Source organism: Hemicordylus capensis, chromosome 4 (genome assembly GCF_027244095.1).
Source record: "Hemicordylus capensis ecotype Gifberg chromosome 4, rHemCap1.1.pri, whole genome shotgun sequence".
NCBI classification, from domain to species: Eukaryota; Metazoa; Chordata; class Lepidosauria; order Squamata; family Cordylidae; genus Hemicordylus; species Hemicordylus capensis.
In genome coordinates, this window is record NC_069660.1 from 138,741,692 (window position 1) to 138,759,592 (window position 17,901).

The following is a 17,901-nucleotide window of genomic DNA, read 5'->3' on the forward strand; positions in this document are numbered from 1 at the left end:
TGGCTTAGTTGCTTCAGCAGCTGGAACAGATTCCAGCCACCCATTTTAACACCTGTAAACCTTTGCTTCCTTCGGAAGATTTTCCTTCAGAAAATCATAGCTTGCAAAAACTTCAATGAAATGTGTCCCTTGCTCTCCAGATCTGCTGTTACCAACATATATGGACCCAGTGGCACTCTTACCCCTGGACTTTGGCGCCAAAGTCCAGGGCCTCCACAACCCTTGGGGGCCCCCAAATGCTATTTAGTCTGTCCTGGGTGGTGTGGTTGCTGCTGGCCCACGCTGCACTGGGTGGTCGAGTGTGATTATGACCTGTGCCAGGTGCCTTTGACGGGGGAGTGGGGGAAAGAGGGAAATTTCAAAAGTTCTTACATGACATGAGGGTCTTTGGTTCTGAAAAAGAGTCTAAATTTCCTCTGGCCATGCGGCAAGCCCTTAAGATGTCTGAGGTTTCTCTTTGGATCCTGGCTCCTTGATGTAATAGGCAAATGCCATACTCCAGTTGCAGCAACTCAGTGTGCTGTGGCAATGAAAATGTTAGCCTCAGCATTAGGAATTACTAGGAAAGGGCTGGAAAATAAATCTATGCTTCCACCACATTTTGAATGCTGTGTACACTTCTGGTTGACACAACTCCAGAAGATGATGATAGAACTGGGGAAAGGCAACCAAATGATAAAGGAATTGGAAAACCTTTCAAAGGGTAATGCTGTTGAGGCTTTTTACTTAAGAAGACAAATCGAAGGGGGACACACCATAGATGTCTAAAATATTTTGACCAGTGGGTGAGAGGGATATTTCTCTCTCGTTCATAATGAAAGAACTAAATGTCACCCAGTGAAGCCAACTGCAGTATTTCGGGACTAATGAAGTAAGTATTTCATCACTGTACTTAATTAATTATTGGAATTCACTACCAGAGGATGTCCTGCTGGCCACTAGGTTAGAAGTTTTTTAAAAATTCATTTGATGAATCCATGAAAGAGGGGCCCATCAACAGTTATTAGAATGACAGACAAATGAAATCTCCAGTGAAACCATACCGTTGGTGGTGGGAGGTATACCCAGAGGTTTCTGGTCACCCTTTGTTGGAAACAGAATGCTGTATTAAGATGGCGCTTTGATCTGATCTAGCAAGGCAGTTCTTAGATCGTTAGGTCGATTCCTCTGGGAGCAAAGACTGCAGCAGAGTTCTTGAAGAACATATTTGAACATGACCATAATGAAGTCCCTCATCTGATCCCACATCTGCATAACAACTCTTGAGATGCCACAGACAGGCAGGTCAGATTACAACTGCCTATGTGTTTCTCTAATACATCCCTGGCAATGGAGCACCACCATTGCCCAGCAACAGTAATTAGGAAGTAAATTTAATTTCTCCTTTCTGTAACACAAACCATGCCATCCCACCTCCTTGATGAATATTGCATTTCATATTTGTATTGGTATTTTCAGATGCTTTGTGCCCATACTCAGTTCATGCAGAACATTTGTATTCCCATCTATCTCTGTTTTTGGAATCATGGCTTTGGGGAGAGATTGCTTGATCCCATTATTGAAAATCAAGAGCAGGATGTTCACGGAGATCAGTGTCAAAAGCAGGAGCAGAGGCAGCATTGGATTTATATACATTTAAACCCACAAACTGTATTTGTAACCCCTTTTATTTATACATACAGCTCACTATTAAAGCAACTGGCTATTATTTCCATATGCCCATGAAGAGACATTTACAAATGAAAATAATCTGAGCATGGCTCAACTGTTTCTCCATGACTAACTATGATGATGATACAGAAGATGGCTTTAAATGCCTTCTTTGTTCTGTTCTTTCCCCCATCCCCTACAGATTTTAAATACTTACATTTCTAGGCAGGCTTGAGCTGTAAACTAATCTTGAGCTTCTCAGTGAAGCCAGACGTCCCCCCCCCCACCCTTTGGGTCCCAGGTGTGTGTGTTTTTCCTTTAGGGGTCTATTGGGATTAAATCTGGATATCCCATAGCTCCCATGAACAAGATTGACCTATATTTTCCCCAAATCCTGACATTTGTTTTGAAATGAGTCATTTTAAAAAGGTTACATCAAATGGAACATTGTTCAAGTTTTCCCCCCACTTGCCCCCAATAAAGAATCAGGAATACTGCAATAAATGTTAACTCAGAGTCGTTTCCCTCTGTCTCAGAACTATATACATTTCTCCAGATGTATGGAAAACTCCAGTATGTGATGCTGGCCATAGAATTCAGCTTCCTAAGAATGTCGGCTTTCCTTTCCCACTTCCCTTAAAAAAAAAAAAAAAGTATGTTCCTAGCGTATGGTTACAGAGATATATTTGCAAGCGCATGAGTTATGCCTAGCACTGATATAAGCAGGCCCATCCCATTTTTGCTACCTCATTTGCAGGTGCTTTTCAGGAGGTACAGGTGAATTTCTTTCCGTTTCATGCCAGGGACTTACCTCTGGAGTGGTGAGTGTATTTTTTTGTTTGTTAAAACTATGTTACACCAGCAGTGCTGAAGTGCTTACGCTGTACTTATCTGAAGTGCTTCCCTACGGCTGTCTGCCAATCCCACTGCCAGAAAGCACTAGGAATGATGCTACATCAGACATAGTATCATATTCCCCAGTGCATACAGGGGGGAAATAGCAGCTGGCCTGAGCCATCCTTACAGAGATGCTGCAGCGCTGCAAGAAGTGGAGTAAAAGGGTTTTTATAAAGAAAAGGGGGGAAACCCACCATTGCCACTAACAAGAGGCAAGCTGACTTGACATGAAGCTTAATAAAGTTCTCTCCGATCACGTAAAATTAGACCAGTCCGTCCCCTGAACACCTATTCTGCCCCCAAATTTTGCTGAACTCACTACAGTGACACCCCCCCCCCCGCCGCCCCGCTCGGCCCTAGTTATGCCTGATGACACCTCAGAAGCCAAAGGATACCTCCTATTTCAGGTTTCCAGAGTTAAGAGGGTGGTCTTCAGGACTCTAAAGATCATAGAGACCCTCCTCTTGACTATCAGAATTAAAAGAAATTATGCAAAGTAGTAACAATTGCAGAATTATGCACAATTAAGAGAAATGCACATTTGATACCAGCTTTTATTTCTGGGCATTTAACTTAGAGTAGAATTTTGATTTTTGATTTTTTTTTTTTGGTAGTGCACAGATTGTACAAAGATGCATGAAGCACGCACTGCACACTCTATTGTTTGGAGTATGAAGACGAAACACATGCAGTTGACAGCAGCACTTGAGACTGAGGCTGCAACTCTGCACTTTCTTACTTGAGAATAATTCCATGGAGTTGGACTTCCTTTCAAGTAAATATGCAGAGCATCTGACTGCACAGCTCTTGTTTGAAAGACTATGTTACCATGGATGGTTGTGTGTTCACTGCTATTCCAGAAACCAATTAGAGTAGAAGCATCAGCTTCTATGTCAAATCTCAGGTGGGATTGGAGCAAGGGAAAAGAAAGTGTTTGCATTTGGACTCCTCCTGGAAGCTTTTCACATGTGGCTTTTGAAGCCCTTTAACTCGCATTTCCTCCAGAATGGAGGGGGAGCCAGCTTGGTGCAGTGGTTAGAGTGCTGGACTAGGACTGGGGAGACCAGAGTTCAAATCCCCATTCAGCCATGAGGCTTGCTGGGTGACTCTTGGCCAGTCACTTCTCTCTCAGACGAACCTACTTCACAGGGTTGTTGTGAGGAGTAACTTAAGTATGTAGTACACTGCTCTGGGCTCCTTGGAGGAAGAGCGGGATATAAATGTATAATAATAATAATAATAATATCAGCTAGATTTACCCTGAAGTCCCTGCAAGTTATTTGAGAGCACCCTGCACACAATTCTGGTTTTTCACTGTGCGTTAGAGTGTAACCCAACTTATATCCAAGGTTAAAAAATCCACTATTTGTGTTGGTTTTTTGGGTTATCTTTGAGTTCGCAGTAAAGTCTCCCCATAAACTCACAGTAAAACCTGCTATGCATAAACGTCCCTGGTCTCTCATTCTATATCACGACTATGAGGGGATTTATTAATACTCATATTAGGCTGAAGGAGGAGGGCACGTGTCACCCAGCCCAAATCCTGGCCCTTTCTGCTTTCCTCTGCCTGGCTTTTGGTATTGCTATAAGCCTTATTTGTTGTGAATTTCTGGGCCAAGCTCAATGAAGCCTTTGGTTTAATTCTCATTCAGCATGCCATGTGTGAGTTTGTTTGTAACATGGAACATAGAGATACTGGAATGAAATTTTCAGGGCACAATTCTGGCTCTCAACTTCAAATACCACCTTGGCCCTCACACCTATTTTCAAAAGGCAGAGAGAAATTCAGAAGTTAACACTATGTGATATCTTTCTTGGAGACTGAGACAGTGTTATGAAAATTGGTTTGCACATTCAGACTGGCATTCTGAGTTCCATGTAGGAACTCTAGATCAACTCCTGCACTTGTTTTCAGTGTGTAGAGAGGATAGAAAATAGATTTCAAGACACACATTTTAAAGGAAGCTAGGAATGATGTAAAACACAATGAAATGCAATATCTCCCCTGAAGACTAACAGAATAAAAATACATCAGAATAAAAGTATGAGTTCACAATACATTCCTACATATTAGGCTCAAATGTCATGTTAGTCCCTATCTATACCTTTTTTTCCAAGGGAACCAAGAGGGCATTTTAAAAATGTGAAGTGAGGCCTCTCAAACGTGCTTTACTAGATTTTTATATCACTTAAACCCTCATGTTGTCTCCAAGGCATCTTGGGAAGTATACTTTGATAAAGTGATGAGAACTTTCTGGTAGAGGACTTTTGTGCACATGCACAGGCACGAATGTTTTGGCAGGACGGGGAACAGCAATAGCAATAGCAGTTACATTTATATACCGCTCTATAGCCGGAGCTCTCTAAGCGGTTTACAATGATTTAGCATATTTAGCATATTGCCCCCAACATTCTGGGTACTCATTTTACCGACCTCGGAAGGATGGAAGGCTGAGTCAACCTTGAGCCCCTGGTCAGGATCGAACTTGTAACCTTCTGGTTACAGGGCAGCAGGTTTTTTTTTACCACTGCGCCACCAGGGGCTCAGCACCTTTAAGCATGAGTAAAGCAGGTCCTTATGGGCTCCTCTACCACCCCGCCACTTTTCCAGGCATGGCACTGCACCACTCAGAAGTTCACGCATGGCTGCAGGGCTTCACCCAGCAGCCTGCACGCTGTGGTGGAATGCACATGGTCACCATGCACAGTGGCCATGTGCTCCCCGACACCACATGCAGGCTGCTGGGTGAAGCCCCGCAGCTGTACGTGGACTTCTGAGCAGCACAGTGCTGTGCCTGGAAAAGCCGCAAGGCAGCGGAAGAACGGGTAAGGACCTGATTTACTTATGCATACCACTCCCTGCCCCACTGAAACAATTCGGCATGCTGCACCAAATAGTTTCGTACACATCCCTAACACACACACACAAATCTATTTGAGTCTGTAGTATAGCTATGCCTTTCGAATCCCTTTAAAGCGCCAAAGCAACATGGTCGGATTTGTGCTCCAGCAATTAAGTTGAGGACACAGATAGGTTACCAGGTGCAGGATTCCCTTTGGGATAGACCCCCGCAGAGAAATCTACTTATGTACTGTATATGAATTGCTCTGACACAACCAGGACATAAAAGTACGCATAACAAAAAAGAAAAGACATGTTCTTGGTATTTATTTTATGTCAATTTAGATATAAAAATCTTTAACCAAATGGTGAAGAATTATCCACTGTATAGGTAGAAATTTTGTACAAGTTAAATGCATGGGTGGAAGCAAGCATTAAGCCATGATCAACCATTTCTAATTAATCAGGCTGAATGTTATGGTGTAATAAGAGCACTATATATGTCAGTTTGTTTTAAGTTATAGATGTGGGGGGGGGGGAATTCTGCTGCTATTCTAACCTGTATTTATAAAAACAACATGTTTCTTTAAGCCAACTGAAATTCATTAGGTGTCTTAAGAGAGCAAATGAGGTGTAGCAGAGAAAGTGTTCAACCAGGGAGACCCAGGCTCAAATTCCACCTCGACCATTAACCTCTCTAGGCGACTTTGAGATCTTTCAGACTGAGATTTCTCAGTCTAATCTGAGGAAGGACCATAACTTAGTGATAGAGCACATGCTTTGAGTGGATAAAGTCCCAGGTTCTTCAGTCCCCAGCATCTCTAGTTAAACTGATCTCAATTAGCAGGTCCACAGAAAGACTTTAGTCTGAAAAACTGCTGTCAGTCAGAATAGATGAATCAACTGGCTCAGTATAAGTCATCTTTGTATATTTCACAGGGTTGCAGGAGAATGCTTGTATTCTTGGCGAGGGGGCACAGAATAAGTGTAACAAGTTGTTCTAATAATAACTAATCTGCCTGCTTTACTTTCACTATCCCTGCAACTGGACTAAATTTGGTTCAAATTGCTTAGGTAGTCCACAAGTTAGCCTACTGGAAAGTAGGCTAATAAAAAGAGATATTTGGACCAAAGTGGAGAGCAGTAAATTGACACTACAGAGATAAATATACTACTACTTTCTGTTGAGTGATGATGATGATGATGATGATGATGATAATAATAATAATAATAATATTAAAAAATCCCATAGCTTATCTTTTAAAGCCTGTATATATTATTCAAATGTTTCTAGAGTATCATCAATTGTGCATTGTGCTTACAGAATTTTCCAAATGAGAAAGCAAAGAAAAAAACCCAAGGCAACCCCCTGACAAAAGGAGTTTACAAATTAGAAGCGACAGTTGCCCTGTTCACAACCATGACAAAACAAAAATATGTCATTTTGAAGCCTTGTATTCTGTAGAGCTATACTGCTAGCAGACGTCACTAGTGCTTATGTAAACCGTGAGAAGTTTAGAAAAATATTTTGGGTACCTCACACATGCCATGTAATAACTGGTACTAGTAGAGTTTTGTAGAACAAGGCCCCAAAGAAAACAGATGAATTACCCCAGAGAGTGCAGTTAAGGTCCTAAATATACACAATGTTGAAATACTATTTTAATTACAATATTTATGCTGTGAAGTGCAACTAATGGGACCAGTATGCTTGGGATTAAGCATTTCATGTAACTGAGGATGTCATTTTCTGTACCCGTGAGAATCTGTTGGAAGATTTAAGACAACTACTCTTAGAAAAGCTTTGTGGACATTTGAGTTTGTGACTCCTGAGGAAGTGGACAAACTGCTTTGGACTGTGAAGTTGAATCCAAATAACTCTGGGGGGCCAGGACCCGAGAGATGGTTTAGAGCTGCCTGTTCTGGATGGGGATACACTCCTGAAAGATCAGATACATAGCTTGCGAGTGCTCCTGGACCCAAAGCTCTCCCTGGTTTCTCAGGTTGAGGTAGTGGCCAGGAGTGCTTTTTTATCAGCTTAGGTTGATAAGTCGGCTACATCCATTTCTAAAGGTGAATGACCTCCAGGCTTGACTACTGTAATGCGTTCTATGTGGGGCTGCCTTTGTACGTAGTCCGGAAACTACAATTGATACAGGCAGCAGCCAGAATGGTCCCTGGGACAACATGAAGGGCCCACCTAAAACTGACTCTAAAAGAACTGCACTGGCTGCCAATATGTTTCCGGGTGTAATATAAATTGCTGGTTATTACCTATAAAGCCCTTAATGGCTTGGGTCCAGGCTATTTGAGAGAGCACCTCCTTTGTCATAATTCCTCCTGCCTGTTACAGTTTTCTGGAGAGGTCCGGTTATGGTTGCCACCGGCTCATTTGGTGGCAACCCAGGACCAGGCTTTCGCTGTGGCTGCCCCGGGGCTTTGGAATAAGCTTCCTGCTGAAATAAGAGCATCTCCTTCTCTGTTTGTTTTCAGGAAGAACCTCATGACCCTCCTGTTGTCTCAGGCTTTTAATTAGAATTAATGTTAATAATTTTAAATACTTGTTTTAATAATTTTATTCTATTGTTTTTATTGTCATGTATTTTAATTTGTGACTTTTAAATATTTTAAATTTTGTACACCGCCTAGAGATATACATATCAGGCAGTATAAAAATACAATCAGTCAATCAATCAATCAATCAATCAAGTTTTTACCTTCGGGAAGGTAGACTTTCCCTTTATTTTCATAAGTAATGTGAAATCATATCCCATTTATCAAGTCATAATTTACCACAGTGCATGTAACTACTTGTTACTGTTCACTCGTTTACCCCACGTGCATTCAGGGTATGTGTGAGGAAGAAATGGAACCATATCTCCTGGCCATACCCTAATAATGGGGTAAACACTGGCAATATCTCCTGATGCCAATACCCCTGCAGGTCACATTTCCTGGCAGCTGTACATCTGATGTGAATGAGAAAAGGGCCGTATGCACATACAACTCCTACATGCCAGCTGGAGCCCTGGATGACCAGAGCTCTAGCTAGCATAGAAGAACTGTATGTGCACCAAATGTGGGGCGTGCATGGCCGGTGGGTGCACAAGCATCTGGAAGACAGGATCCCGCCCCCTCCCCCCACTCAGGTGTCAGTTAATATTAGTTTTCCATTACTTTGGGGATGATGTATGCCTACCTTTTATATTTTCAGTCAATTTGTAATGAGAATTTTACCATTTCTGCTTCTCCAGATTTCTCAACATCTGGGGAGAGATGGTGATGTTTTCCTCTCCACAGTTACAGAAGACTGGCTTAACAAGTGGTTACATGCTACCATAATAAATTGCTCTCAATATATGGCTATCTACAAAGGAACATAGGAAGCTGCTATATACTGAGTCAGACCAGAGGTCCACCTAGCTCAGTATTGTCTACACAGACTGGCAGAGCTTCTCCCAAGTTTTCAGGCAGGAGTCTCTCTCAGCCCTATCTTGGAGATGCCAGGGAGGGGACTTGGGACCTTCTGCATGCAAGCATGCAGATGCTCTTTTCAGAGCGGTACCATCCCCTAAGGGGAATATCTCATGGTGCTTACACATGTAGTCTCCCATTCAAACCAGGGCTGACCCTGCTTAGCAAAGGGGGCAAGTCATGCTTGCTACCACAAGACCAGCTCTCCGACATATAAATGTTGTAAATTACTATCCACATATATTCTTGCATCCTCCCCAAACTGTGTTGTGTTCCTTTAGTGCTCATTTTTTAAATATGCAATGCACGTACAGGGGGACATGCTATTTGGTCATTGCTATCAAATAGTGAGAGTACAGTATTTTCCAGCTTCAGACAGTGCATTTTACCCTGCTTGCCAGGTTTTCTGTAAGAAATTAACTAACTGGGGCCAGCAGAGTGATACACACCTCATAGAAGTCTTCCATGGTATGTTGTCCATCTCTACTTTTATTCTTTTCATTTGCATCTCAAAAACCAATGCAAGTGTTCTGGGGTTAGAACATAGCCTTGAACTGAAAATTGTGCACCAAGGGCCCCTGACTACATGCCATTGACAGGACCTTTACTTGTGCTGGCAGGCATTCTTACTCCGCTTTCTCTGGATGACTGAAGACAGCACATATTCCTGAGGGCCAGTCATTCAGCTTGGCTCTCAGACCCGTCACCTGGGAGATGCCACTTCAAACTGAAGAAGAACTGAAGATGCCCCATGAACAAACAAAATGAAAGCGTTCCTAACTAGACTTCTATGACAGCTATTCTCCAGAGTCCCAGAAACTATGGTGATTATTTACACGAGGCAACATTTTCTGCTCATTGAGCAGCTGCCTGCTTTCTGTTCACCATGACAAGGCAAAGAATGTTTCTGAAAGACAACTTTGGGGTCAGACCCTGCCGCTGGGGTAAAGTCATCATAACCTCATTGAATTCCCCAAGAATTACACCAGTTTGCCAAGCTCAGACCTGTCATGGATCACATTGTCCGAAGAACCTGGTAACTGAGGGTAGGAGAATTAAGATAATATTCATATTAAAAAGCATGTGCTCCTACATGCAGTTTGACATTCTGAACTGTTGTTTGGCACTTTTATTCTTGTTAGGAAGCATCACTCTACGTATATAGGGCGGCTTCAGAAATAATGCCTACATAGGAAACAGTAGGGGAAAATGTTCAGCCTTCTTGAAGATCAGATGTGCATGTAGTGAATATTGCATGTGTATAAGTGCAATCTCTGATGCCGGGAAGGCTGTGCTCTATTTCCTGCACAAGGGTTTTTTAATATTTTAATCTTCAGAGAGCCCTTTCTATAACAGTCTGTCAGGAAGCCCCTGCACTAGGGGTGTGCAAAAACCAGTTTGCCTGGTTAGAGTCCAAACCGGACCTGAACTGGACTGGGCATGTTCGGATTTGTGCAGCCCTGAACATCCCCATATTCAGTTTGGGTTCGGGGTTTTATTAAAAAAAATTTAACTCACTGCCACCACTCCAGGGGCTTGTCTGCGGCCACTGGGGGGGAGTGGTCTCTGGAGGTTCCCACTCCCCCCACCAGCCTCCATTTAGTCACAACTTGCTTGGTTTGGGCAGTTTTCAACTCATTCCGGGGCTCCATGACCCGGCCACACAGAAGCCCATTGGGCATGTGCGGTCACCTCCAAAATGGCCACCGCCATGGAGGAGTGGGTTGGAATAGGCTGAAAACGGCCTGAACAGGGCAATATGTGACTAAATGGAGGCCAACGGTGGAGGGGGAACCTCTGGATACCTCCCCGCAGCCACCGACAAGTCCTGGAGCAGCCGTGGTGAGTTTTATTACTTTTTTAAAAAGTTAAATAATAATAATAATAACAACAACAACAAACCCCCGAACCGTGGGTTGTTCAGTCTGAGATCGGGCCGAACAGGGGCCAATTTGGTTTTGGGGGTGGTTTGATACTGAACCATTGAACCGGCCATGTTTGATATCGAACAGGTTCGAATTTGAACCCGTTTGCATATCCCTGCCATGCACAATGCCAAGAACTGTGAGGGATGTTTTAGAATATGTCAGCCCATATGAAATGAGAGGGCACTTAGAGGTAAGATGCCTCTCAATCCCAGTTGCAGAGAAACATCAGCATGCCCTCACCTCTTGCCTGTGGGCTCCCCAGAGCCATCTGGAGGGCCACTGTGTGAAACAGGCTGCTGGACTAGATGGGCCTTGTGCCTGATCCAGCAGGGCTGTTCTTGTGTTCTTATAATGAATCCATTGTCCCCATGGATGGATGTTGGGTGGGGGAGAGACTCCAGCATTTGAAGAGTTCTCCCCTCATTGCACTCAATTTCTCAGACCTAATAACTCATATATCCCCCACAATAGTGTCTTCCCCCCTCCCTCCCCCAAAAAGTGAGGAGTTGCCCCTCAAGCTTTACCTCTATCCACACTCATGTTGGGAGGAGTTTTAGAGATAGACAAGCTGTCTTTCAGGGACACTTGTCTACCATTACTGATCCTTACTGAAGAATCACAGAGAAGTTTCCAAGGAATTCTATCTAGTTTTTCTAACTAAAATGTATTTCTCTTTATCCTTCATCTTCGGCTGTTGAACTCACCATAAGATATGGTCAGAGGCCCAACAGACTGAAATATTTCACATAGGATTTTTCTGATACACATGAGCAGATCTACCTAATCCTCAGCCATAGGCAAGCATGGCCACAGTTTCTGGTGAACTGTGAGGAGGCTCCATGGTCACAGCAAGCAGCAGTTTCTGTTATCATAGGGGCAGCAGTTTCCCCATCCGCTATGGAAAGCCTTGCTGATTGTCCCTATGGTCCATTACAGCAATGGTGTGAAGAGCAGTCAAAGCCTATGAAGACAGTAACTGTAAAATTAATGCTAAAATGTATGTTGAGGAATAATATTATTTAGTCTAAAGGTTACAGTAAATACAGCTTCAGTTTATTTGTCTGAAAGCACATTTTGCCTTAGTGTGTTGAAATACAACTGCATGAATACGATGGGGCACCTAAGCCCAAGGCTGATTGTATGACTGATTGTATGACTCATACAATTTTAGGGTAAAATGGAAATTCTCCAAAATAATTCATGTATTTTATTATATTAAACAAACTAGAGAATTACCTCTTTGCAACATAATCAGTGTTATCTGTGTGCTCTCTCTCTCTCTCTCTCTCTCTCTCTCTCTCTCTCTCTCTCTCTCTCTCTCTCTCTTAAACGACATCTAGAGATAGGTTGGGTTCCTCTCAATTAAATTATAGGAATTTGAGCTCATTCCTTTCCTATTTCTGATCATGTATAAGCAGCTCTTTTGGATGAATGGATAATGCTTATGTTTCTCTTACATAATCAAAATGCCCATGTAACTTGTTCTAATTTAGGCTATCTATTTATGCAAGGAATAGCAGTGCTCTAACAAACTATTTTCATAAAGTCTTCAAAGAAATGTTTTTGAAAAGAGGTATCTGCTCCCATAATTTGAAGAAAAATTATGGCTTCCTCCTTAGGAGAATTGTCTGAAGAATTTTAAGGGCAACTAAAAGGTTTTCTATAAGATATGCACTTGAATTGCCACATATATGTTTTCTATCCAACAAGCACCATCCACCCTTGCCATCAATCATTAAATAATAATAATCTTAAAGATGTAGAAATCCACATTGTGTATTGTAATCTTCTGTAGGTTTCTTGTGGAGGTTCAGTTCTATATATTCCTAGTATGTCACCAGTTGTTTTGTCTAAATTTGGAGGTACATCTTCAGATGAGATACTGTTAATTTCAAGGGAAGTCAAAATAAGTTGGCTTCCCCTCTTAATTGAATATGTTTAGTAGCAGAGTAGCAAAATTCCTTATATTCCTGCTTAAAGAAGTCATCACTCCATGGATGTTGAAAACTGCAATCCTAAAAATAGTGCAGTTCAGTCTTATGTATGCTGATCATAAGACAGACTCATACAGGAAGCTGATATCCTACCTAAGGAAGCGTGGGAAGACCAAGAAGATGCATCCATGCTGCAGGGAGCTTCCCCACTGATTCTCTGTCTGCAGTGTGGGGCTGCATGACCCTCAGGGGCATATTTTTGGGTGGCACGGGACATTTCCAAAGGCAGAGCAGATAGTCAGAATTCACTTCCTCCCACTGTGTATGCTCATGCTGCACAACTGGGAAAGCTGTCCACAGCGTGGATGCATCTTCCTAGTACCTCCGCACTGCCTTTGTCAGGATGTCAGCACTAAGTTCATTGAGGCTTATTCCCATATCAGTGTACAGGATTGCCATTTTAAAGAGTTAGCCCTTCTGAACATAGTGGGCAGGTTCATATATAACATGAAGCCATTGTTAAACCTTGGCTTAGCGCAACATCCTACCATCAAACACCCCCCCCCCCGCGTGTGAGTAGAATTCTACTTCCATCGCACTTAGAAAGAAACCAGGGGCAGTCATGTCAAAACCGATGAACTGTGGTTTATTTTAAGCACAGTGCTTCAAATAAACCCAGGGTTTGAACTTTGAAGTGAGTTTCAGATCTAGCTCTTTCTTTCAAGCACTGTGCTTAGAATAAACCAAGATCAGCAAGCTTGAACAACACAATCAATCCTGCCTTCTTTCTAACAGCAGTCAGAAGTTTTGACATATGCAAGGGGGGGGCGGGAGAAGTGTGCACTCCTGATGCTCAGGGATCCTGTGTGAAGTCATGGCTTAACTTTGTTTTTGTGTGACATCTGGACCTGCTTGTGAGACTACCTTCTCAGTAAAACTGCATAGGATTGGGCTGAATGTCACTTTTTTTATATTAAAAAGATGAGATACTTAAATTTTGGGCGGTATAAAAATATATAAGATAAATAAAATAAAATAAATAAAAAATATCACTCTCTTCTCATGATCACAGTAAACCTAAAGATGGCCCCAGTACAGATTTGTACATCCGCAAGATGATTGATGTAACTGTTTAATGGCGCAAGGCTAACATTTCATTTTGGATGGACAGTGCTAACTTTATAGAAAACACATACATGGAAAATCCAAAAGCACCAAGGAACATTTCAGTACTGAATCTGTATTCTGTTCCAAATTAATGCATGTGTCGCAAGGCAACATCTCCAAATTTGTCTCAAATCCTTTGTGTGTATATGGAATTTTTGGGAGGTTTAAAATTCTCAGTTAAATAGAACTCAAAGTCTCCCTCCCCTACCAAGCTTCCCTTTTCTCACTAGCTGTCATATTAAGATGTTCCCCTCTCCATGCTGCCTACAAACACAGCCATGGTCTCTTGGCTGCCTACATTTGTAACCATCTGTTACAATGGCAGTGTGCCCAGTTCAAAGGAGTTTACTTCATTTCCCAAAGACAGAGGTGTTAAGCAAGGTTTGGATGGACAGGTGAAAGACAGCTTTGAGATCTTTCTACAGACAGGTTTTTCACCTTGGGCAATTCACCCCCCCCCCCCACACACACACCCGGCCTAGTTTGACAAGAGTACATCTGTTGGCAATCAAGGTCCATAATTTCCCTCCGCAAAGCGTTACAGTATAGTAGAAGATCACTAGTATTTCCCTCTGTCAGGAGGAAGATTATTTCATAGCCAGAACTCTGCCAAACAGCATATCCAAATACATATAGCTTCCGGACACACTGTTCTGATAATCTCATAGAACCATAAAGGATTCAGTCTGGTGCTAACAAAACACAAGAAGTCCAATTACATCATTGACTGCACATGGCCAATCAGACTTCAACATTGTACCTCTTGCTAATTGCTCCAAACGGCAAATGCAAATTTGCATAGCCGCATTATGTAACAAGAACAGAGTAAGTGAGAGAGATGATAGTTACAGATAAAAGAGTAGTGATACTGTCAAAGCTCATTTGCAGGAGGATGGTTCAAAATATAGTTTCAGTATTTTGCTTCTCCCCAAGCCTATCTCAAGCCCAGGCCTGCTCTAAATTCAAGCATGGCTCAACATAGGTTCATTTTTGTCCAGGCCCAACCACTGCTGGGGTGGGGTTCTGTTTTCCTTCCCTAGCCCATATATAACCAGTGACAGTGAGGGCTTATGGCTGGGGCTTATATGCTTCCATCAGGCCTTATATACTTGAAGGATCACCAAGGTATACTTGGAGGACCACCAAGGAAAATGTAGTTCCAGTGGTTTCTGACATCCAAGATGTCAGAACTCAGATGCCCATAGTTACTAGAGACCATTGGTACTGCCTAACACAGGCATTAGGAACCATGGTCACTACAATTCCCACAGTTCCCACAGCCTTTGGCAGCATGTAGGATCTAGTGGAAGTGCAAGTCATGGGCTCCTGGATGAGTATGTGGGAAAGGGTGAAAGAGAGCTAAGTGCTTATGGGCGACTCGGACACAGAGACCTGGAGGCCCTATCACATTCCCAGTTGCATTATGGGAGTGCACTGAAGCCCAAACTTGCTTCAGTGTGCTCCCATGATGCAACAGTGCGCTCCCATGATGCAAATAAAGGTTCCAGCAGGTGATGCTGCCCAGTGTGTCTCTGAATGATTCACTGCTCTGGCCTTGCCTCTTTTCAGTCAACTTTTACTAGGGCTGGGTAGTTCTGCTGTGTCTCTGCATCATATGTGATTGGATCATTCCATCACTTCTTATGCAGAGAGATACAGCAAAATAATGTAATTTGCCCTTGGAAGAATACCCAGATCAGTAACTCATGCAGAAACACAGTGAGTGGGTTTCCCTGAGGTAATCCATGCTCTCCATATACTTTAAAAGGACACTTTTGTTAGTGCAAGAGAGAAGGGTGTCTCCCGTGTTAATTCAGGAAAAAAATGTATGCCTCAGCTATCAAAAGTCAGGAGATCACTGGATGTTGTACCAGTCAGAGCCTGGATCTACCTGCAGCTCCTTCTGCCTCTTCTCTCTGCAGGGAGGCGCTTGTAATCCTGGACTACAATGCCAGCTGCTAGGAATTCTGCTGTGGACTCTACGGAGTTGTGGAGGGGCTCTTCTTGTGGACTGGCATCTTTAACACCAGCCAGTCCCGGAGACCATCTGTCACCGGGCTTCCCATACCATTTGCTCTTTCAGAGTTTCCAAAGACACTTCCAACGCCCTGATAAATTTACAGATTAAGTGACAAGCTAGAAACGGCACCATAGCTGCATGTACCTTTCGACCAGTGGCCCCTTCTGCACTGCAAAATGCACTCAGCGGGAATGGCATGCCTTCCCCTACCAGCTACCTCCCTCTTGAAACTTCCCCTCCAGCTGCTGGTACCCCTGCCAATATAATGGATCTGTGAGCCACCTAATGGCGCACCGGGGAAGTGCTTGCAAAGGTTGCCGGTTCAAATCCCCGCTGGGAACTATACCAGGCAGCAGCAATCTAGGAAGATGCTGAAAGGCATAATCTCATATTGCGTGGGAGGAGGTTATGGTAAACCCCTTCTGTATTCTACCAAAGAAAACCATAGGGCTCTGTGGGCGCCAAGAGTCAAAATCAACTTGACAGCACACTTTACTTTACTTACTTCTCACCACTACCAGGGGCAGGAAGAAGGACCAACTATCAGGGAAGTATTAAGCATCTCTTCTGCCTTCTGTGCTGCATGCAGAGCACCCCATCCTCATCTACCCACGTGGTAAACATCAATTTGAGTCCAATTTTCTTCTTTCTGCAGAAGAAGGAGAAAAATCCCCTACTGTCACAGCATTACAGCAGTACTAATAACACTTTTTTAAAAAATGGTCCAACCTAATCATTTATTTTGAAAACTTTCAGACTTCAGAAAGCATAAATGGCATCATTCCTCTGTTGATCTGGAGAAACAGAGCCTGCTCAAGTGGCTTCCTCTCCCATGGTACCCAGTCTGTGTAGAGAGCCCACCCCTGGCCATTATCACGTTTTAAAATTTAAAACAAAAGGTATACTAAAACGACAGCAGGAAAGCTATTTGTGCTTTCCGATGCATTCCCAAGTGCCCTGGGTCATTTTCCAAAACATAAATGAAAGTGCTGGGGCTGTATCTTTCTTCCTAAGCAGCAGTAAGTAGCTTTTGGGGCTAATTAGTTTCCTAGGTAAAACTACAGTAATTCTCCCATGTGCTTGGAAGTGCTTAGACGGGGTTTTCACCTTATAGTGTAGTCCTGAAGAGACACAGTAAATCAGCAGGGTTATGGAAAGAGCTAACTTTCAACAGAAACCCATTAGACATATCCATGTGATGTATCTCACTGCTTTTACTGTAATAATTTCCAGACAGTGCTTTCAGTTTCTGGTTCATTAAGTATTATATATATCCGGTCCTTGGGCAAGAATCATGCTGTGGGAAATGGCTTGCTTGTGCTGGCCCCAATTCAGCTTGATGTGCGTGCAACAGTCAGCACTGCATGCACATAGCCCCAGTTGGATGCTCAGCACTGACAAGGAGGGACTAAACCAAACGCCAGCTCCCTGTCACCTTCTGTCTGATTGGGGCTGTGTTATGCACACAGCTGGTGGATAAGGCTGAGGAACTGTATACACATAACCATTCCCACACATGAATCCTGTTTCTGCACATGTAATCTTTCCCAGGCAGCTTGGGGCAGCTGACTTCCATGTCAAGTTATCATCATACACTAGAGTAGGTCTGGGGCACCACCAGAAAGATTTAAGGTGGTTTGTGGTGGTATGCCTAAAGCAAAATCCAGCATATGCACACCAGCTCATCACAGCCGGAAATCTGCACGAAGTGGGCTTTTTCCCATTTCTAACGTGCATTGAAATGATACCTGAAGAGCCACCTACTGCTAGGATTCTGCCTGCCCATTGAGATCTTCTGGGTGCAGAGGCGCTCTTACCCCTGGACTTTGGGGCCAAAGTCCAGGGTCTCCGCAGCCCCTGGGGGCCCTCAAATCTTCTTTAGTCTGTCCTGAGTGACGTGATTGCCCAGCAGAGCATGATGATGCTTAATTTGCAGGGGAGGGGGGCCTCCAAAGGCCTTTAGGTCCAGACTCCGAAATTACCTAGATG

The 17,901-nt window shown here is 43.2% G+C and overlaps 2 long non-coding RNA genes across 5 annotated transcripts in view; one reads left to right on the forward strand and one right to left on the reverse strand.

The window, feature by feature from the left end:
* The window catches only part of LOC128325392 (uncharacterized), a 134,012-nt gene that overhangs the window by 90,043 nt on the left and 26,068 nt on the right, over positions 1-17,901 (forward strand). The window lies entirely within an intron of this gene.
* Positions 1-17,901, reverse strand: part of LOC128325394 (uncharacterized) — a 53,045-nt gene that overhangs the window by 33,654 nt on the left and 1,490 nt on the right. For both annotated transcript variants that reach the window (XR_008307424.1, XR_008307425.1), the window contains exon 2: positions 16,418-16,561. This is a non-coding gene — a long non-coding RNA (uncharacterized LOC128325394). The remainder of the gene's footprint in view (positions 1-16,417; positions 16,562-17,901) is intronic.